The sequence below is a fragment of the Enhydra lutris genome, unplaced genomic scaffold, assembly GCF_002288905.1.
Source record: "Enhydra lutris kenyoni isolate GAN:26980312 unplaced genomic scaffold, ASM228890v2 scaffoldscaffold19, whole genome shotgun sequence".
NCBI classification, from domain to species: domain Eukaryota; kingdom Metazoa; phylum Chordata; class Mammalia; order Carnivora; family Mustelidae; genus Enhydra; species Enhydra lutris.
Genome location: NW_019154103.1, coordinates 5,724,844 through 5,747,798, shown reverse-complemented (window position 1 = coordinate 5,747,798; position 22,955 = coordinate 5,724,844). Strand labels below are relative to the sequence as shown.

Below are 22,955 nucleotides of genomic sequence, written 5' to 3'. Positions count from 1 at the left end.
TAATGTATTAATGGAGTAATGATGTAGTCATTTCATTGAAGATTGTCTATGCTTTTTTGTCAGAGGAACTTCCAGAATTTTCTCTTTGTGGTTGAACAAACAAATCTAAAGTGTTGTTAAGGGACAGGGATTGAAAGGATAGACCACAATTTATTGTGACAGTTTAGGGGGATGCATACCTCAACTTTATTTTTTGAAACTTTCAGAGGAAAGTTCTTGGATAGTACTACCTTTTTTGGTTGAAGTTAGAATTTGAAGTTTATTAGCTTGAGAGTTTGAAAATGTAGAACATATGTTGTAGGAGTTCTTCAGGAACTAATGAGAAAGTGGTAATTGTTCTTAAAGCTTAAATGACAAGTGATTAGAATATATATAACTTGCATGATTTGGGGTACTGCTAAGCAATTAAAATACCTTATTAAAGTGCTGCTATTCGTAGCTTGGTGATCTGAGGCAAATTATTTAACATCTCTGGACTCTGTACTATCTGTAAAATCAAGGAATTAGATGATAAGCTTTAACATTTCTTCCAATCTGTAAAATTGAAATATTTTCTTTTTCTCCTCCTTTCCATTTTAGTGATTACTAGTTGGTTTCTTAAAGTAGATCTTTCAGATGGAGAGATTGTTTTCTCTAAGCAGTTTTTAGCACATCAGCTGGAAAGCAATGGCATTTAAAAATGTTTTGGATGAATTGCACCAATTTTAATAAGGGCAAATACTGGAAAGTACTACTATTTAAAACCTTTGAAATATGGCTTCCTTTGAGAATCTGCAGCTCTTCTGTTTAAAACATGTCAGAGAAAAGAAAAAAAAAAGTGGCAGTTTTTCATGTTGAAGGCTGCATTCTCTCTAGACTGTCTATTGGTAGCATCATGGAAGAAAATTCGTTTTCCACAGTCTTTAAGCTGCATGAATGCTCATCATTTAACCAAGGAAAGTTTGGGATGAACTTGCTACCAAGGGGGCTGGTATTTAAAATACGAAAATAAGCCCCCGCACATGGCACACATTTTTGATACTTCAGTGTAATTAAATGTATTTACAAACTGATTTATTTGTTCTTCTAATAAAGTTTTAGAAGTAGACTAGAGCAGAAAAAGCGTTTCTGGCATTAGTTTTCTGAAAGTGTGTGTTTAGGGCTATTATTCTTGCTCACGGATAGTGATTTGTTTCATCTGAGTTGTCAAGAGAGGCTGAATGGGTGGAAATAGGAAAGAAGAGCTTGGAGAAGGCATTTGTGTAAGTTTTCACACACAGTGGGTGTTTATATCTATTAAGTGTTTGTGGAATATGCATAGCCTACTGTACCTATTTGAGCTAAAAGAAAATGGTGTGTATGGTTGTCTTTTTTTTTTTTTTAGGTTTTTATTATTTGAGAGAGGGAGAGAACAAGTGCACATGAGCATTTGTGTGAGCGGGGCGGGGGTAGGGGGGCAGAGGGAGAGGGAAAAGCTGACTCCCCACTGAGCAGGAAGACCAATGTGAGTCTCAGACCTAGGACCCCAAGATCATGACCTGAGCTGAAGGCAGATGCCCAACCAGCTGAGCCTTCGAGGTGCCCCAAATGGAAATGGTATTTTAAATGGCTTTTAAAGTTTTACGCAGGCAATGCTAAATTACCTTAGTTCGACAGGTATATAAAATTTAGTATTGTGAGTGAAGAGTTTCACATTTTATGAATGATTTTTGACTGTTAACAATAAGAATTTTTCTTTGCTGTAACTATGGATGTAACTGCAAATCTCGGGGGGAAGTTTAAGCAAAAGGAATTCTTTTCCTTTTTTTTCCCAAGATAGTGTGTCTGCAAGCATGGGTGGGGGAGGGGCAGAGGGCGAGGGAGAGACTCTCAGGCAGACTCCTTGCTGAGCAGGGAGCTAGACACAGTGCTGGATCCCAGGACCCTGAGATCATGACCTGAGCCAAAATCAAGAGTCGGACGCTCAACTGACTGAGCCACCCAGGTGCCGCTAGGAATTATTTTTATTCTTTTTTTTTTTTAAGATTTTATTTATTTATTTGACAGAAAGAGACACAGTGAGACAGGGAACACAGTGAGGAGTGGGAAAGGAAGAAGCAGGTTTCCCGCTGAGCAGAGAGCCCTATGTGGGGCTTGATCCCAGGATCCTGGGATCATGACCTGAGCCGGAGGCAGACGCTCAACAACTGAGCCACCCAGGTGCCCCAATTATTTTTATTCTTAAATAAAATGGGTGCTGACTTCAGGCAGAAAACCAACCTGGCTCCTATAATAGTAGTTTATGAACCGTTGTGGAAATGGAAAAGAACAGCTGAAACTGACAGTTGGCAGAGTCTGTCAAACTATCTTGGATGCTGCCTGAACTGTTTTTAATTACAGGGAAGGCAGTTGAAGTGTTGGCTTGTGAAATAGGTGAATCAGACCCCCTAAAAATGCGAGCATTTGTGTATGTGAGATAAAGTCTGTGAAAAGCTGTACAGCCCCAGTGAGGATAGCCTGTAAGGTACAACCCCTAGTCCTCCAAGTAGTATCTCATAATGAGAGCTGTGAGTCAGGAGCTATTTCAGAGCCATTAGAGTAGGCAAGAGAAATCAAGTAACTTCAGCGAGTTACTTCATGCTACCTTTTGTTTTGCATAGTTCGTATTGACAACTCAGTACCATCCACATGGAATAGAGAAACTTCCCTCCCTCCCCCCTGATACTCCATTGAAAGTTATTTATAAAATGTGATTCTCTATGCTAATAAGGTCTATTAGTCCTCTTCTGATTGATCTCACCTGCTTGCGGGAACCTCTGGAAACCCTTTTCTCTGCCTTTCCCCAGATAACTTCCTGAAGCATGGAAGTGCATGCAGCTGCATTGCAACCTGACCTGAGTCCTTTCTTTGCTGAGAGAGGAAGCTGACACCTCTTTCTGCCTCAGGCTACTGGGGGCTGAGGGAAAAATGTGGAAATCTTGATCCAGCACTGGTATGGCCTTTGTTGAAAAGGCAACCACTGAATAATTTTTAACATCAGAGAAGTTAGATGCAAGTCATAATTCTTTATTTGTGCATTTTATTCATTTGACCCCCTTTCATGTGGCATGTTCAGCAGCTCAGTGCTTCTGATACAGAGGTACGTAAAATGTGCTCCTTCCCTCAGAGAGTTTATAGTTGAGAAGCTGGGAAGACAGGCCTGAAATGAGAAAGTACAGTGAAATGTCTAAGGGGCTATAATATAGGGCATCATAGAAATACAAACTATGTGTAGCATTAGCTCCTGAGGGAAGGATAAAAAAGCTTTTGTGGAGGAGGTAATAGGTATTAAATAATGAAAGATGAGAACAGGTGGGCCTTGTAGACAAATGAGAGGGCATTCAAGGCTGAGGGAGCAGTGTGACTGACAGCACTGAGACAAGGAACTGCAAAAGAGTGGGGCTTAAGAAACTTGGCTCTTTGGGCTGTGGTAAGAGATAGGCCTAGCATCTTATGCAGGGGCCAGGTTAGAAGGCCTTGTAGATGAAACAAAAGCTGGTGTATTTCAAGTCTTTTCTTTGGCAATGACCCTTTACAGCAGGATACACATTTTTACCTCACAACCTAGTGCATACATAATTGATAAAATGTCATAAAATAATACCCATTGTGTGATGCATTATAGTATTTTCTATTTTTTTTTTTTTTTAAAGATTTTCTTTCTTTATTCATGAGAGAGAGAGAGGCAGAGGGAGAAGCAGACTCCCCACTGAGCAGGGAGCCCGCTGCTAGACTCAATTCTAGGACCCCAGGATCATGACCTGAACTGAAAGCAGACCCTTAACCATCTGAGCCACCCAGGCACCCAGTATTTTCTATTTTTTAAAAAAAGAATGACATCTGAGATCCAATAAGTCGATTTAACAACCAGGTGATGACAGCTGGTCGTTTGAAAAACACTGCTCCTAGGGTGGAGGGAGAGGAGGGATGTTGGTGAGTTGTGTGTAGTTGTCTGAGTAGGACTTTTTCAGGATTAGGACATTGCATGTGCAGGGGTAAAAATGTAGGAAATGGCATCATGTGTTCTTAGTGAGCTCTTCACTTAGATGGGCCATGAAATAGTGAATGTGGGAGTTTAAAAAGGACTTTCTAGCTAGCATACAAATTGCATGGAAAGTAAGAGTAAGAACACGTTCCCCCAAGCAAGTAATTAAAGGATATTTGGAGTTGCTGGTAAGATTTGCCTTGTAAGCTGAAAGGTTACTTCACCTGTGACTAACATAGAATTATAATTTTAAATCTGTCAATATAAGGATATCAACCATAAAAGTAGAAGAGTTTGCATATTTGGAGAAGAGGTGCTTTCCCCCCAGTTTATTAAAATATAACTGACATAACATTGTATTAATTTAAGGAGCACAGAATAACGATTCAACACATATGTAGTCTGAAATGATGACTACAATCAGTATATTAATATCCATCATCTCTCACGTAGTTACAGATTTTTCTTTTTTTTTTTTTTAAAGATTTTATTTATTTATTTGTCAAAGAGAGAGATTGAGAGAGGGAATACAAACAGGGGGAGGGGGAGAGGGAGAAGCAGGCTCCCCACTGAGCAGGGAGCCCGATGTGGGGCTCAATCCCAGGACCCTGAGATCATGACCTGAGCCGAAGGCACACAGTTAATGACTGAGCCACCCAGGCACCCCAGATTTTTGTTTCTTGTGATGTGAACTTTCATCAGAATAGGTTTATTTTTTTTTAATTTACTAATGGAATAATTAAGCTCCCTCCTACTCTCATTGATATTTGCAAGAACTCATTTTTTGTTTTTAAGGATTTTTCAAGGTAGGATATACATGGGAAGGATCACCCTTGCTCTTTCCACATGTCCTTTTCTCTTGATCTATAACCTATTGTTCCATATAGTGAGAACTTTTAACTAGTTCCTTTCTGCCCTTTTTTTTCCTTTTATCCTTGTGACTCCATTCCTTTTTCTCTTGTCCAAGTGACATAGCAGGTATAATAGCAGAGGATCCTCAGGGCTTTTCCCCTGGCTACAGTGCATTTACCCACATGAAGGTGCTGGAAAAAATTAAAGCCCATTCTTATTCCCAAACTCCCGTCTCTCTAAACTTGCTTCTGCAGTTTACCCCCTCCTTCCCAGCTTCAGTTTGCTTCAGTGCTGGGATTGGCAGTGCTCATCCAAGTGCCCCCCCCCTTCAAAAGAAAATCGGAGAACTTTTCTTTTACAGTTTTGGTGGTAATGGCCACCAATTTGATAATGGCCTACCCACGCATTCTCAACTGATATGTAGCACAATCTCTATATGGGATAACAAGTTGGCATGCCAAAATGTGGAAATATTGTTACTTAGATTTACAAAGAAGATATTTTGTAATATCTAAAAAACAACAACAACAACAAATAACCCCCAAAAAACTACATCCAAGGGCGTCTGGGTGGCTCAGTTTTTTGGGCATCTGGCTCTTGATTTTGGCCCAGGTCATGATCTCAGGGTCCTGGGATTCAGCCTTGCAGTGGGCTCTGCCCTCACTGGGGAGTCTGCATGAGATTCTTTCTTCCTCTCCCTCTGCCTTTCCCTCTCGTTCTCTTTCTCTCTCTCTCTCTCTCTCTCGAATAAATACATAAATAAATCTTAAAAAAACAAAAACAAAACTAGATCCCATTCTACAGTTTTAAAAATGAAAATAAAAAACACTTTTTGGAAAAGTTACACATTTAACAGGGCATAAACTGAGAGGAAGCGAATTAAGATTATGGTACTTGAGTATTTGGACAAAGCTCTTAGAATGTATAAATTAGTCAAGGTCAGTTATTTAAGTATCTTTGTAAATTAATTTGGGGGAGGAGCAAATATTAGAGGTGGGATTGTTTGGGAGACCGAATGAATATAGTATATAATTTTGGCTCTCGCCTGAGGTTTTTGTTTTGTTTTCTGTTTTAAGATTTCATTTATTTATTTGAGAGAGAGACACACAGAGTGAGCAGGAGCAGCGGGGCGGGCAGAGGGTGAAGCAGACTTCCCACCAAGCAGGGAGCCCCACAAAGGGCTTGTTTACAGGACCCTGAGATCATGATCTGAGCTGAAGGCAGATGTTTAAGGAACGAACCACCAGGCATCCCTGCCCTGAGATTTTTATAAGAACTGAAGTAGGGATTTTGAGTAGCATGTTAAGATATGACTATGTAATTCTTAAAAGCAAAGTGTATTATGTCGTTTTGGTTGGTCACATTATGTAGATGTTAATCCTCTTAAAACATCCTTATTAATCCTATTTTTATTTATTTCACTTACAATCTTATTTCCTTTATTTTGATTTCCTGTCTCTAGAATACAATTATTAAGCCTTCACAACAAACTTGAAGACCTGTCATGAGTCAACAACTGTACAGACTAAAAATTCCTCTCAAAATAGAAATATATAAAGGATGTATTTAGGGGAGAATCTTTTTTTAAAAGATTTTATTTATTTATTTGACAGAGAGATCACAAGCAGGCAGAGAGGCAGGCAGAGAGAGAGGAGGAAGCAGGCTCCCCTAGAGAGCAGAGAGCCCGATGCGGGGCTCGATCCCAGGACTCTGAGATCATGACCTGAGCCCAAGGCAGCGGCTTAACCCACTGAGCCACCCAGGCGCCCCAGGGGAGAATCTTAATTTTGGTTCAGCACAGTACTTTATTTAATAACTGAAATGAAGTCACAATATATCAGAGTAGTGTGACTTTTTTATTTTTGGGGATTAGAGAGAATCCTGAAAGTTGGTTTAGGCTAATTACCTGAGATATTATTCATGTCATTTGAAGGATTGACAAAAGAAACTGTTGTTATAAGTAGTTGGTAAACTCAGTTTAGTTCTAAGTGAATGTCTCAGATGAAAAGATGATTAAATCTCAGAAGGTCAAACCTCCCTAATGCCTTGTGATTTTCATTTTTTTTCCAGAACTTTGGTGTTTAATTGAAATACTTATTTGTAGTACTGGTTTGTTTTGTTATTTAGGATTAATCCAACTTACTGGACAGAAGAGTAAGGAAAATGAGTTCAAAATACTTAATATTTCTTGAAACAATTTTTAAAATTTGAATATAAGACATTTTCAATAGCCTTATTTCTCAGTAAGGAGTTTTTTTCGTTTAAAAAGATGTGCAGTTTCTTGTTTATGTTGCATATTTGTAATGGCTTATGATCTGTGGCTTATAAAGTAAAGTGACCCTGTAGTTTATAAGACTCATTATGTTTGTGGAGTGAGATTTTCCTAGAGATCAAAAAGACTCCTTCCTTCCTTTTCGAATCTTACTGAATGGGCATTGCAAGGATAGGTAAAACTTTTTTTTTTTTTTTTTAAAGATTTTATTTATTTATTTGACAGAGAGAAACCACAAGTAGGCAGAGAGGCAGGCAGAGAGAGAGGGGAAAGCAGGCTCCCCGCTGAGCAGAAAGCCCGATGCGGGGCCCGAACCCAGGACCTGGGATCATGACCTGAGCCGAAGGCAGGGGCTTAACCCACTGAGCCACCCAGGCGCCCCTAAAACTTTTTTTTTTTTTAAGATTTTATTTATTCAATTGACAGCACAAACAGGGGGAGTGGCAGGGAGAGGGAGAAGCAAACTTCCTGATGGGCTTGATCCCAGGACCTTGAGATCATGACCTGAGCCCAAGGCAGACACTTAACTAAGCCACCAAGGCACCCCTCTTTTACGATTTTCTTAATAACATTTTCTCTAATGTTATTATAAGAATATGATATAAGATACACAAATGAGTTAATTGACTGTTATCAGAAAGGCTTTCAGTCAACATGAAGTTATTAGTAAAGTTTTATGGAAGTCCAGAGTTACAAGGGAATTTTCCATGGTGCAGGGTTCAACACCCCTTAACCTGTGTTGGTCAAGGGTCAACTGTATTTTGTTTATTTTTCCATCTTAATTTAAAAAGTTTTTTAAAAATCTCACTTCTCTGGTAAGTATGCTTTAAAATTAATTTTACAGAGGCATCTTTTTGGTGGCCTTGCAAAAGGAAAAATATTCTTTCTCATGAGGTTTTTTCCACCCAGTAATGGATTATGAACCCACTATGGCTTTTGTGTAGCCAAAAGTATTTTAAATATGTAGAACTAACATATGACTTAGTTAAAGACTGAATTTCATTTGCATACAACTGTCTTTTCTAAGGTAGGCTGCCAGAGGAAGGCAAAAAAATAGTTTTCTTATATCAGAAAATAAAATTATTTGTAAAATACCAAAAATTAGCCAAATAGGCAATATTTTCCCTTCATAATACATTTATCTTTATACTTTTTCTCCTTTTTGAAAGGTCACCTTAATCTCTTACCAGCTAATTAATAAATAAAAAGCTTTGGTTTATAGACATTTTCTTTTAATGTTCTTTCATAAAACATGAAACATTTCCATGTTATCTTTGACAGGGTTTGGCAATAGTTCCTCAAGGCAGAGAGCAGTTGTAAAAATTGAGGACTTCTTGTGAAGTAACCAAATAAGAGTTGGGCAGAAATTAAACAGGAACAGCTGGTAGGGGACCACAGATAACAAAGCAGCTTTCATTACTTTCATTTTAAGTCACGTTTATTATGTCACATCTATTGACACATCTGGACCCATGTGTTTACATGCCTTAAGAGTCCAGAGGGCTGTAGACAAGAGTCCTTTTGACTTTCTCCCTCCTCCTATAAGGCAGGAAATTTGTCTCTGTGTTTAGTAGGTGAGCTTTAACAGAAATGTGCCAAGAGCCACGGGTCTGGTATATATCTCTACAAGTAGTACACATTGTGTTTGCTAACCATCTTGTTCATAGTAGAGCACACGTGTTCACTATAAGTTGAAATGATCTGGGGAATTAGAACCCATTTTTCATATACAGAAAATCCCGATTCCTAGCAATTTGGTAGGTTTCAGTTGGAGGTACCAGTTGGGTTTTGATCATTTTTTTAGAATAATTGTTGGATCTTTTCACCTTCACGTTTAAGCCTGCCTCAGCCTTACTCAAGTTATTGCATTTTTTTCTGTTTCATTTAAGAGTTTAAGTTTAAGAGGGCCATTCTGAATAAGGTTTTTTTTTTGTGTGTGAGTTGGAATTTTCTCTCCTAGTTACTTTCAGTTTCTCCCATTAGACTCTTAATATCAGTCTCTAGGAAATTATCTTAGGTGGATTTGACTATCAAAGAGCTGAAAGTATTCATATTAGAAAACTTCTGTCACTCACTCTTCCTTCATGGAAGTCTGTTATATTACTAAACCTATGTTAGGACAATTACTTTGAACCTATCAGCATATTCGATTGTGCTTAGCCTATCCTGTTAATGTTTCCCTTTTGCTTATTTTTTTTTTGTAAAACTGCCATTTTCTCTCCTACTCTGTTGTTAGAAATCTTTGTCACATGGATTTTAACATTAAAATTCATGTGCTATGCGTAATCACCCTGCCAGCTCCCAAGATGTTTACAGAGTGAGGATTCTACCTACTCTTGTTTACTCAGTACAGCCAGGGATCTGTATACATTGAGCTGAATGGGAAGACTCCCAAATCATCCTTAAACTCATTTTTCTTGAGTTCCTGTTGATTAAAAGAAAAAAAAAAATTTTTTTTTCAAGGTCTTGCAGGCTGCCTTTGTCCTTACTCATCTGATAATACAGAGAATTTTAGTTGTCTACTTTCATTGTTGCTTTCATTAGATATTTTATTATTGCTGAATTAATATTTATTGCTATGCCTATGTTAGTATGGGGAAAAGAAAAAGACACTAATGACAATATTACTATTTACTTTTATTTGGTGACATATTGGTATATTCTGAGTCATTAGTGTATGTTTAGTAGTTAAACTATTCATGTGGTAGGAAGCTAGTCTGAAGAATGTTTTGAAAGATGATGCAGTGGTCAGTTAGAAACCAGAATGCAAGACTTTATATTTTCTGTGAACTCAAGTATATAAAATACATTCTGTATATGCATAAAAATACTTGAAAAAATTTCTTGAAGTGCTACCATGTTTATTATTTCTGGGAGGTATGATTGTGTAATGCTTTTTGAGTTTTTCTGCATCTTTCAGGTTTTCTATGATGAATATAGTAAGTTTTAGAATTTTGGTTTTAAGAGTGAGGGGTATTTAAAAAATGTTAATATCTACAGTACAAATTATCAGAATCTGTTACTATTCCGAAGTACAGATACTTATGTATTTGACCCAATTTTAGCTTGCTTTTATTTTATTTAATTTCCCCCCCTTTTTTTAAGATCTTATTTATTTATTTGACAGAGATTACAAGCAGGGGGAGTGGCAGAGGGAGAGGGAGAAGCAGACTCCCCGCGGAGCGCGGATTTCCTCCTACTGGGCTTGATTCCAGGACCCTGCCTTCTATCATGACCCAAGCCAAAGGCAGATGCTTAACCAACTGAGCCAACCAGGCACCCTTTTATTTTATTTTTCTTTTAATAATAGATTAAAGACATAATTATCCTAATGATAGCAAAAATTGTTGCTTGTTTTTAACTTGTAAGGAGTTATCAGAGTGTTAGTATTAATCTGCACTTTTTAGGGAGAAGGAGACCGATCAGAAGGGGCATGTGACTTACAGGAAGTGACGGCCCTGTGAAACGGCAGAGCTTGTGCTAGACCCTCTCGCTTCTCATTAGGTCAGTGCATCCTAAATGGATGCTCATCTACCTGGAGACTCATTGAGAGAGAGGTTTCTAAACCCCTCATGGTTAAACATTCTAACTTAGTGTAAGCTTGGTATCTTAGTGATGAGTTCATTAAATGTGTCTTGTTTTCTTTTTAGGTGGTTTGGAAAGAAACTTCATTCTAATTTTAGTGTAATTAAATCTCTGCTCATGCCTTAAATTTTGAATACATTTAATTCTTTCTTCAAAGTGATTTGATGTCATTTCATGTACTTGGTATGAAGTTCCCAAAGTTCATATTAACTTGTAAATTCCATCAGTCAAAGTCCTATTAACTGCCCTAGTAGTTAGTGAGCCATGAGCCTCTGAAATACCTAAGTAGTCAGGGTCTCCTTTTTGGAAGACTCCAGACCAGAAACATCAATCTTGAGATATTATCTTGAAACACCTTTCCTAGGACTTAATGCTGGACTAGGAGAGCCTTGAATCATCATGAGATGGCTGATAAGTTACTTGATTCCCTAGAATTCGTAAGAGAAAGTTGGACCATATTTTATCCAGACTTCAAAGTGTTCTTTCTGAATTATTTTTCGTAGAGGTCCCAGTGCTGTCATTGGCTGGGAAGAAAAGTGTGTAAATATGTAAGGTAGAAGGCAGTAGGGATAGGTGAAGACTGTGGGAAAGTCTGCCCAAAGTCTTTCATATCCAGTTTGTTCTAAAAACCCTCTCATTGGGGCGCCTGGGTGGCTCAGTGGGTTAAAGCCTCTGCCTTCGGCTCAGGTCATGGTCACAGGGTCCTGAGATGGAGCTCCCCCTGCCCCCAAATTAGGCTCTCTACTCAGCAGGGAGCCTGCTTCTCCCCCCCCACCCCCTACCTGCCTCTCTGCCTACTTGTGATCTCTGTCAAATAAATAAATAAATAAAATCTTTGTAAAACCAAAACAAAACAAAACCCTCTCATGGAAGAAACACCTGAAGCCTAAGACCTTAATTATTTAGCAAACATTTTTTTTTTAAGCATCGGCCATGTGCTAATGGCTTATATTGGTTGGATACAGTGATTTTGGAAATGCTTTAATTTCTGACTAAAGAAGGAAGACCAGGGATGTCTGGGTGGCTCAGTCATTAAGCGTCTGTCTTCAGCTCCGGTCATGATCCTAAGGTCCTGGAATGGAGCCCCATGTCGGGATCCCTGCTCTGCAGAAAGCCTGCTTCTCCCTTTCCCACTCCCTCTGCTTATGTTCCCTCTCTGGCTCTCTCACTCTCTCTGCCAAATAAATAAAATTTATAAAAAGGGGGGGGGGGAGGAAGACCAGAACATAATAAGGCAGAGGCAGAAATTAACATTAGATTAGTGGTTCTCAATTTTGAACCTGTATCAGAATCACCTAGAGGGCTTGTTAAAAACTGAGATTGCTGGACTTCACCCCAGATTTTTAATTCAGTGAGTCTGGAAATAGGTGCCCACAAATTTGCTGTTCTAACAAATTCCCAGGAGATGCTGATACTGCTGATCCCACAGCAACATCCTTGTAATTGAGAGTCCTTACTTTGAGAGTCCTTGTATTTGGGTAAATGAAGCTGACACATGTAAGCCACTTCTCCTCCATTTGAAAACTCAGTGATTCTTGAAGCTTTTGTTTTTTCCTTGCTTGAAATTTGCAAAAATTACAATTTTGAACTGAGGGGAAGATCTCTGATTGAACCTCTCATCTATTTTTTAGGAGCTAAAAGATCCAGGACAACTTGAAACTGATCTCTATCTCTTTAAACCTGATTACTTTCAGCAGTACTGACCAGTTAAGCCCATTTCTTATTCAGAGTTAATTCTGCTTTCTGGTATTAGTAAGTGTATTATTTTAAAAAATTACTTGACACAGCTTTGACTCCTGAAGCTTTATGCATTTGGAGGAAATGTGATTTTATTTGGAATTGTTTATTCTGCTTGAGATATCCTTCAGTTTGTCCACATGCGGTAGTTTTAGGTTTCTATTGCTGTGACAAATTACCACAATTTTAGTGGCTTAAAACAGCATACGTTTATCTCACAGTTTCTGTGAGTCAGGAGTCTGGCACCTTAATTGGATCTTCTCAGGGTCTCACAAGACAGCAGTCAAGATGGCAGCTGGGACTAAACACGCATTTATGGATCTACATCATCTTCAAAGCTAATATGGTTGTTGGCTGAATTCATTTCCTTGCGTATGTAGATCTCGGGGAAGCTGTGTCTTTAAGGCCAGCAGGAGGAGCTCCTTTCCAGTGCTTTACCTTCTTTTAAAAGACTCACTAAAGTCAGGCAGGGTTACGCAGGATAACTGAGCAATCTCCCTTTTGATTAAGCGAAAGTCCATGGATTAGTCCATCACCTCTGTGGTGTCCCATCCTATTACACCTTTCTATCCATACTCAAGGAAAGAGTTTTATGCAGTGTGTGTCCACCGGGAGGCAATGATCTTGGGGCTATTTTAGAGTTATGCCTGCTACAGGATCCGTGGGTGTCATCCAGATGCTCAAATACCAACATATCCATTCCGTTTTTTTTAACTTTAAAAAAATCTATAGCCCTCCGCATTCCTGATAAAGAATGGATTGGATACTCTTTAGGCATACTATGTAGTTCTCATCCTAAACCTTCCTCCCTCTGTATTCCTATTTGTTTGCAATTCTATCTTCTGTTTCCTGGACACTGTTTTCTTTCTTGGTTTACCCTTTTGTTTAACTGAAGCTCATTTTCCTGTAGTTACCTGAAAATGGCTGGGTAGAAGATGACTTTTGAGACCTAATACATGTGAAAGTGTCTCCTCTGCCCCCTCCTTTTTTAATTGAGTCTAGATCTCTAGAGAGGAAGTGATGTCCTCTCACTGTGAGGGCCCTGATCTATTTGAGTTTATTACAGTGTTCCTGTTGAAGCCTGCTTGTTTCTGATTCCTTTCCCTTCATGTATGACTTCTCTCCCCCACCCACTATGAAAGGTTTTAGGGGTTTTTTTCCTCTACTGATCAAAAATATGATGATATGGTTTGGGGGCTTTTTGTTTGTATGTTTGGCTTCTTATTTTTATTTTTATTTTTTTACTGTTTACTCTTTTAGTCTGTTGGGCCGTTTCAGTCTGGTTAACTTCCCTAAATTTGGGAGATTTTCTTCTATTAAAAAAAACCTACTTAAACATTTTCTTTCGTTTATGAATTTTCTGTTAGTTGGATGGTAGACTTCTTTTTGTCTTTTCTACCGTCTTTTCTCTTTTATTCTGCCTTCTAAGGACATTTCCTTGGCTTCCATCTTTGAATATTTCTATTAGATTCTTAATTTCCATATAAACTTTAATTTGTAAATCCTCTTTCTCAGTATCTTATTTGAGGACATTTATAGTGTTTTGAAGTCATGTTTTCCAGTCCCTAAATTCTCTTTTTTGTGTTCTTATATGTTTTGTTTCGTTTAGTTCCTATCATGTTGGAAACTTTGTTGGAGTATCTCATGATCCTCAGCTATGCCTTAGAGTGAAAACTGGAAACTGATTCAAAGCTGTTTGTGACTCAGGCCTGTTGTTAGTGGACTTCACCTTAGGCATTTAGGTAGTGGTCGTCTTCTTGGGTGGTCCCCAAGTGTAGTAGAGGTCTGTTTTCCAGGATTGTTCATTTTATCTGGAGAATGATCTTCCAGTGTGTATACCTCTGGGCATTCTGAGAGCAAGGTGAATATTTTCTTCCATATGTACCATAGAGGCATATTACCTGCTCTAACCTGAAAAGCACTAAGGGGAGAGTTTTTGAAAGGCCATGGTTTAGTTGACAGCCTTTCTCTTAATGCCCCTATTGTAGGCCCCACCCTTATCTTCTACTGTTGGGCAAGGTTATTGCTGGACTAGGGGTGGGGGCTCTTAATTTCTTTGTTACTTAAATTTTCAGTCAATTCCCAGTTTTTAGCCCTGAGCCTTACACTTTCTTCTAAAACCCCATTGCCTATAAATTCTAGCTAGCAAGTTCACTTAATAGGTCCCTCTTTGCAGTCAATTTAGTTTCCTTTGCTTTGCCAAGACAAGTACTATTCCTTCTTTTAAAATCCCATCTTTCAAACCTGTATTAGAATTACTTCTGCACTGGTGTCACTTCTATTCTTTGGTGTTATAGGTTTATAACTTGTTTTTCACTTCACTTACATTTTAGTGGAATTTCAGGAAAGGAAGATAAATGTATGCAATTAATATGCTGTGTTTGACCAGAATCACTGAGCCTTAGCATTTGAATTTATATAAGGTGTTTTTCAGAACGTGTTGACACTGTTGAGGGTTAATTGATTAGAATTTGGTAAATGATAAAGTGCTGGCTTTCTCAAAATCTCTCCCCGTTTAGCAACACCTGAAAACTTACTGCACAATGTAAGCACATCCTAAAATTAAAAAGTTAAAATTGATCATCAACCCAGACCTCAGCAAAACAAAGCGCGCACTCTCTCAACTCTTTTGGGTAACTAAGGTATTGCTGCAGTTTGTCACCTAACATTGGGCCTCTTGAGCCCTTAACGAACATTAAGCACTTAATTTGTGTCATGAGTCATGCTAGGCACTGGCAATACAAAGATGAGTAGACAGCCATGTAAACAACAAATTACATTTCTGCTGTACTAGAGATGCATATTGTGTTTGAGAGCACAGAGAAGGAAGTGCCCTCCTCCACCTGGGAAAGTCAAAGGAAGTTTCACATAGTTAAGTTTGTTTTGAGACTTAAAGAAGAGAGGAGTTGATAGGGAGGGTGGGTAATGGGAAGTTGGAAGGGATGTGAGTGGACTTTGGACATTTCAGGTGGGGGGGACATAAGTAAAGCCTCAAAGGTGATCTGTGCTAGTTAGAACGTTAAAGTAGTTTGGCATAATTCATGTACAGTATAAAAGTAGATTTGATTAGAAGTCCAGGGCCATATTATGACTACCTGTCATAGTAGTGGATTATACTTTTCCTCTAAATCAGTGGTCTCCGTATTTTTAAAGTACCCATATCAATAAAAGATTTGAAGCATATTCCTTCATATGTATACTTTTATGTTAAATGTTTTACTCTGTGTTTATATATGCATAGAGTTATTATAAAACATATAAAAATAGAAATGAAAGAGGAGAAAACTTTACCCCACTTTATTTATTTATTTTAAAGATTTTTATCTATTTGACAGAGTGAGAGAGCACAGCAGGCGGAGCAGTAGGAGAGGAAGTAGCAGGCTCCCCGCTGAGCAGGCTGGGAGGGGGACCCATGTGGGGCTCGATCGCAGGACCCTGGGATCACGACCTGAACTGAAGGCAGATGCTTAATCATCCGAGCCACCCAGGCACCCCTTTACCCCACTTTAGAGGCCATTGCTTTAAGTGATGGTGAGTGAGGGAACAATTTTAAGCTCGTAGAGTTATTACTATGCTTGCGTTTTATATTAACTACTCGCGTTGCAATATGGAAGAAGTTTTGGACTGGGGTGAGAAAAATGTATGTGAGAAATGGTTGAAGGTCTTGGAGACCCTTAGGTTTGATTTTGTAATAGGTTAATTATAGCAATTTAGTCAAGAGTAATGGGAATGTCTTTGAGCTGGATATCCAGGTCTGGACTTGAGGTAAAAAGAACTGAGCTGAGGGTAGAGTTCTGGGAGTCGGTAGAGTATATAAGTATTGGTTGAAACTATGAATGTGGATGAGCTCATTCAGGGTATTTATAGAAAAGAGCAGATGAGGTCTCTCTGGGGCAATAGTCATTTAAGGGACAGGTGAAAGAGAAAGCTGTCAGGCTAAAACAGTGAGAGAATAGTGCCAAAAAGCCAAGAAAAGAAGTTTTAAGAAATGAGAAGCCAGGATCAAATGTAGCAGAAGCATCAGATGAAGCAAAAGTAGCTCTTAGATTGGGTGGGTGTTGGTCCTTTGATGACGTTACCTTGAGAAGTTTGAGAAATCTGGGATGGAAGCCAAAGTGCCTCAGGGTGATTGTGGTAATGAGGGATGAGGAACAGAGACCAGAAGTGTACACTTCTTCAAGTCCAAGCTTCTTTGAAATAGTGTAACTTCAGTTAGCTATAGGTGCAGGAGATTTTCTTGGTTGTGCTTCAGAATAGGATTAAGCATTTTTTTAGGACCTGGGAAAGGAGTTCATAACTGGGGGTACTTAGAAATTATAGTAGAGAGGAATAATTACTGAGGAAAGAGATGGGAGAGCTTTTGACCTGAAGCACAGGTAGAAATGTCCACCGTAGTAAGATTATCTTCCGTATAGACTAGAGGGAAGGATGTAAGGAAGGAAATGACTAGATTAAGTTTGTAGGTTAAAAGGCAAGAGGCTGAAAGAGAGTTCCTTAGTTGGGGGACTCCCATTTCCTCAATTCATTGATTTCATTTAACAAATATTTATTAAGTACCTGCTATGTGTCAGGCACTGTTCTACATGTATGAGATTCATCTATGAACAAAGAGCCCTGCCCTCATGGGTATGTAGTCTAGAAAATTATAGAAGACAAGACCGTCTGCTGAAAATGTAGAAAATGAAGGTTGGTCAGAGCCTTGGGAAGAGTCTGAAGAATGGGAGAGATTACTGACCATGAGCAGCCAGGAGCTTGGAAGGAGCTTGGAAGGCCCAACTGGGGTTAAAGCCATGAATTTTTGTGCTTTTATTGTTGGAGTCAAAATCTAATTTGCTGCTGTACCTGAGAAACAGAAAGCTGTGTGTTAGAAGGGATTTCCTGGTTTCCATTCCGCTAAAATGAAACATGAAAGAAGTTCTGTCCAAGTTTTGTAATATTATATTCAGAGTTATTTTATATGGTGCCCTTTTTTCCCCCCCTCAGCTGCCCTTCTATAGAGAACTTTCCATTATTTTACGGAACCAACCTAGTAAGTATTAAGTTTTCGAGCGTACAACCAATTTCTTAATGTTTGATGTCTTTTCTGTGGAAAACATACTGAAACCTAGTGCTGTGGTAAGTACTGGAGTTCTTCTGAAGTCTAGGACTACATTTAATATTTATCATCTCATTTCTCACTTGTGCCCTGTACACATACCATACAAACACACAGGCACTCATTGCATAACCAGGGTGTGGAGATATTCTTTAAGTTTTTTCTTCATTCATACCTGGGAAAGTCACAGAAGTTAATTGATTGTCATAAGCACTTGAACATTGCTCAGGTTCCTAGTATGAACTCAGTAGATTACTATTTTGAAAGCAGTTTTGCAGTTTAAACTTATCCTGTCTGTCTTACTCTTGATAAATGTAAATATTTTCAGTCTTTCTGGACAGGGTGGGCTATTGTTCTCTTTCAAGTCACTCAGAGTACCTGTACTCCTTTGCTCTTTTTAATCTTATCATGACAGCTTGGATAGCGTTTTTTAATAGGGATTTTCATGCTGAAGGACTATGTCTTCACTTGTGAAATGAACTACATTTTTTTCTTTTTTATGGAATTAAGAATCAGTTAAAAGACAGGCTTCGAGGGGCGCCTGGGTGGCTCAGTTAGTTAAGCAGCTGCCTTTGGCTCAGGTCATGATTCCAGGGTCCTGGGATCGAGCCCCGAATCAGGCTCCCTGCCCAGCAAAGAGCCTGCTTCTCTCTCTCCTTCTGCCTGCTGCTCTGCTTACTTGTGCTTTCTCCCTATCTCTCTATCAAATAAATAAATAAAATCTTAAAAAGTTAAAAAAAAAAAAAGACGGGCTTCAAAATGAGATAAATTTTACCTTATACTTTGTTGGATAAAATGTAATGACATCAAACTCTAAATAGATGGCACTTGTAGCATTTTTTAAAAGTTTTTTGTTGTTGTTTTTGTTTGTTTGTTTTAACCTTAGGAGGTAGATTTTCAGTCACCGATGATGTAGGAGTGGTAAAGCCTAGCATGGCACAGTACAGCATAGTACTGTGTGGTTTAGCAGTCAAGTGAGGTCTCTTGAGCCTGCCAGTGGCTGAACTTAAGTTATTGATCCTCTTGAGCTCTGTGATCTTGTGCAGGTTACTTAAGTTTTGTGTCTCAGTTTCCTCAGCTGCAAAATGGGGATGGAATTGTGAAGATTAGAGGATAAAATACAAGTAAGGTTGTTAAAACAGTGTAGCACATAGTAACTACTCAGTAAATCACAGCTATTATTACTATGGCTTTTACACAGTTAAGCTTCTGGTGGTCAACTGATTTTTTTTTAAACATCTAAATTGGGAACATGAAAAAAAATTTAAGCTTTGGTATTACTGAAGGCCAAAAATAAATTGATGGGATTTTTCCATCCTCTTCTAATCAAATACCTATTAAAATCACCCCTCCTGGAATACCTGGGTGGCTCAGTCAGTTCAGCATCTGCCTTCTGCTCAGGTCATGATCCCAGAGTCCTGGAATCTCCCCCCACTCATGTTCTCTCTCTGTCTCAAATAAAATCTTAAAAAAAAAAAAAAAAAATCCCCTCCCCCTCTTTTATGTCCAAAGAAATGATTTAATGTTCTAATTTCATTGATTGTCTTGAAGTATGCTAATTTGGGGGACCTTGATGGAATCATGAATATTGCTTCTCAGTAAGGAAGTTGAAGTTTGAATATTCTATATGATAGGAATAATCACTCTAATTCTACTGTAATAAATTTCATAAGATAAAATTAAATAAATTAAATTTATATAATACTCTTTTTATGAGAACTGTAGTTAAGCTATCTTATTGATCATCTTATTAAATTTATAGGAAAGTATTTAAATAGCTGATTTGGTCTTTTTTTATTAAATATTGGTCACCAATTATGGGAATCTTAAAACCAGATATTGTTAAATTACTCAGATTGGAGTTTAATATGTGAAACATTAAGTTAAAAAATCAACAAAGATAAAACATGATCTATTTGTGAAGGATGTATAACATAGAGAAAGGCTCATGGTGAAAAGTTTGCAGTATGGTGTGGTCATCAGATTATAAAATCTGGTCTTTTAAATTCACTATTTAGGATGTTTGATTTTTGGGCACTGTGAACTAATTTTACCCTATGAAAACTCAAAGGAGACTGATATAAAAACTGGAATGGCAACTTAACTAGTTAATTATTTATTAATAAGTCATTAAAAATACATCCTCTCCCACAGAAAAAAAATGCCACAGTGAGAGCCAGATTGTAATCAGAAGGTTGCTTGAAGGTTGTACTTTGTTGGATGTCCAGTGCTGTGCCATATGCATTGATCTCCACTTGCCCAGATACATCAGGGTTCCCTGTCCCTCAGAGAGTGCTAAGGGCACTGCCTAACCACCTCTCAGAAATTCCTTTTTCTAACTTACATAGTTACCTGCTTTCCTGTTGTATCTTCTTGAAGAACAAAGTGAAACACTTGAGGAGGTTTTATGCTTAGTCATCAGCCCAGTCATTCCTGCCTGAGTTTTCAGCATCATCTTGATTGGCTTTGAGGAATGTGGATAGATTACTAAATTTTTTTATTTTTGCTTTTTATATTCTTAAAGTTGTTTTTTTTTTTTTTTAATTTATATGAGAAAGCAAAAGCAATGACAGAGAGAGAGGAAGAAGCAGGCTTCCCACCGAGCAGGGACCCTGATGTGGGGCTCCATCCCAGGACCCTGGGATCATGACCTGAGTAGAAGGCAGACCTTAAACCAACTGAGCCACCCAGGTGCCCCTACATTTTTAAAATTCAAACTGTGTGTTATAGAAAGTTTTAAGCATATAAAAACCTGAAGAAATTGTATAATTAACCCCTATGCATCTTTCACCATGCTTGGACAGTTAAAATACATACAGTATATATTGTTTCATCTGTATTGCCTGTCCCCCTTCATATTATTTTAAAGCAAGTCTAGACATTATATAATTTTACCTATAAGATTGCATTTGATTAATACATTTCTTCAGTCTTTCATTCTATAATAGCGACCTGTCCCTTTCTTGCTGTTTATGAAATTTGTCATCTAGAAATTTTCCACATTCTAGATTTGGCAGGCTGAATTCTCATGGTGTCTTTTAACATGTTCCTCTGTTCTCTTATTTCTGGTAAACTTGTAGCTAAATCTTGGCTTGACTGGATTTAGGTTTGAATTTCCCCTTCCCCCCACAAGAATATATCATAGGTGGTGTGGTATTCTTCCGATCTGTTGTATTACAACAGAATGCACGTGAAAGTTTATTGGCATTTCTTTTTTTATATGTTTTAAGTTGATCATGGGGCACAGTGTTAATCAGCTTGACCCTCCCTTATATTCTTTCCATGAAACCATTACATTTTAGTTCTTCTAATTTTATTCTCAAGGAGTACCTTATTGTCAAACATCAACTATTGCCTTTCGTCTAATCTGTTTTTCACATGCAGCCAGGATGATCTTTTAAATATAAATTGGATCATAAACCTCTCTGGTTAAAACTCTTCAGTGGTGTCCCATTACTCAAAGACTAATACCTATACTTTCCACCACGGTTTATAAAAATCTGCATAACCTGACCTTGATCTACCTTTCTACACCTCATATTATGCCATTCTGTCCTTCGAGAAGCAGTATGGCATTATTCATAAAATAGGCTTTTGCACTAGTCTGCCCGAGTGTTTCATCTTGGGAAAGTCATTCAACTATTTTGTGCCTCTGTTTTCCCACATGTAAAATCAGTGTTTTAAGGATACCTACCAGCAGGATTGTAGTGATTAAATAATATATATGAGTCAGTTAGAACAATGCCTGTATAACATAAATAATGAGTGTTAGCTGTCAGTTGCTGTCAATGCTGTCATTTCCAATACCTGTGTTTAAGCCACATTGTGCAGTTTCTGAAACTGCCAAGTTCTGCCACTCTCAAGGTCTTTGCACATTGTTCTGATTAGCTCTTGCTATATAACAAACTACCCAAAATTTAATGTCTTAAAATAATAGCAGTCTTTTAATTAGTTCATGACTTTGGAACTTGGGACATGTCTTGGTAGGGATGGTTCATGTCTGCTCTTTGTGGCTCATCTCTGCTGTCTGTGATTCTTGGCTGGCGTGGCCTAACTGAGGGCTGCAGTACCTACTTTTAAATGAGTCATTCATATGGTTGGCAAGGTAGTGTTTTCTTTTGACTGAGAACTCAGCCAGGGCTAGGGGCCTTGTTTCTTTTCCGTAGGCTGATTGGCGTTACTCAGACGAGATGGGGTGCGTTCAGGGTGGTATGGCCGTAGACGGATGGCTTTACTCAAAGCATGGGGATCAAGTTCTAAAAGTAAGTGTCCTAAGAGAACCAGGCTGATGCTGAATGGCCTCTTACAAACTGGCCTCTAAATTCACACTGTCACTTTTGTCTCATTATTTTGGTCCAGACAGTCATAAAGGTCCACTCAAGTTTAAAAGGAATGGACATAAGGGTACCTGGGGGGCTGTCGGTTAAGAGTCTGCCTTTGACTCTGGTCATGATCCCACAGTTCTGGGATTGAGTGATGGGTTCCACCACTCATGCTTGCTGGCTCTCTTTCTCTCTCTCTCTCAAATAAATAAAATCTTAAAAAAAAAAAAAAAAAAAAGGAATGGACACAGACTCCACCTCCTGGTAGGCGGATGACAAGGTCCTAGAAGGACAGATGTACTGTTGCAGCCATCTTTGGAAAACATGTTTTGCAAAAACACCTGCTATTGTCTGAGCCCAAAGTGCTACTATCACACTGATTCTCACTCTGTAACTGGCTACCCAGTCTAAATTAGTTCCCTCTTCATTTTCTTTGCCAACACTGATAGTAGTTTGTAGTTGTCTCCTGAAGTCCATGAAGACTAAACCATGTTATGTACCTAGTACAATGCATAAAACCTGTTGAAATGTTAAAGTAAATTATTTGTAATTTAAAAATCTTAACCTCAGGGCATCTGGATGGCTCAGTTGGTTGAGTGTCTGATTCTTGATAACAGCTCAGGTTATGATCTCAGGATCCAGAGATTGAGCCCAAGTTGGGCTCTGTGCTCAGTGGGGAGTCTGTTTGAGATTTTCTCCCTCTGCCCCTTTCCTCACATACACACACACACACACACACACACACACTCTTCTCTCTCTCTCTCAAATTAAATCTTATAAATCTTTTTTTTTTAAAAAGGTTTTTTAAAAAATATTTTTAGGGGCGCCTGGGTGGCTCAGTGGGTTAAAGCCTCTGCCTTCGGCTCAGGTCATGGTCCCAGGGTCCTGGGATCGAGCCCCGCGTCGGGCTCTCTGCTCAGCGGGGAGCCTGCTTCCTCCTCTCTCTCTGCCTGTCTCTCTACCTACTTGTAATCTCTATCTGTCAAATGAATAAATAAAAAAATCTTTAAAAAAATATTTTTAAAAAGATTTATTTATTTATTTGACAGAGAGAGAGTACAAATGGGGAGCAGCAGGCAGAGGGAGAAGCAGGCTACTTGCTGAGCAGGG

The 22,955-nt window shown here is 38.5% G+C and overlaps 1 protein-coding gene across 1 annotated transcript in view; it reads left to right on the top strand.

Moving 5' to 3' along the window:
* The window catches only part of LOC111148296 (homer scaffolding protein 1), a 132,119-nt gene that overhangs the window by 1,968 nt on the left and 107,196 nt on the right, over positions 1–22,955 (top strand). The window lies entirely within an intron of this gene.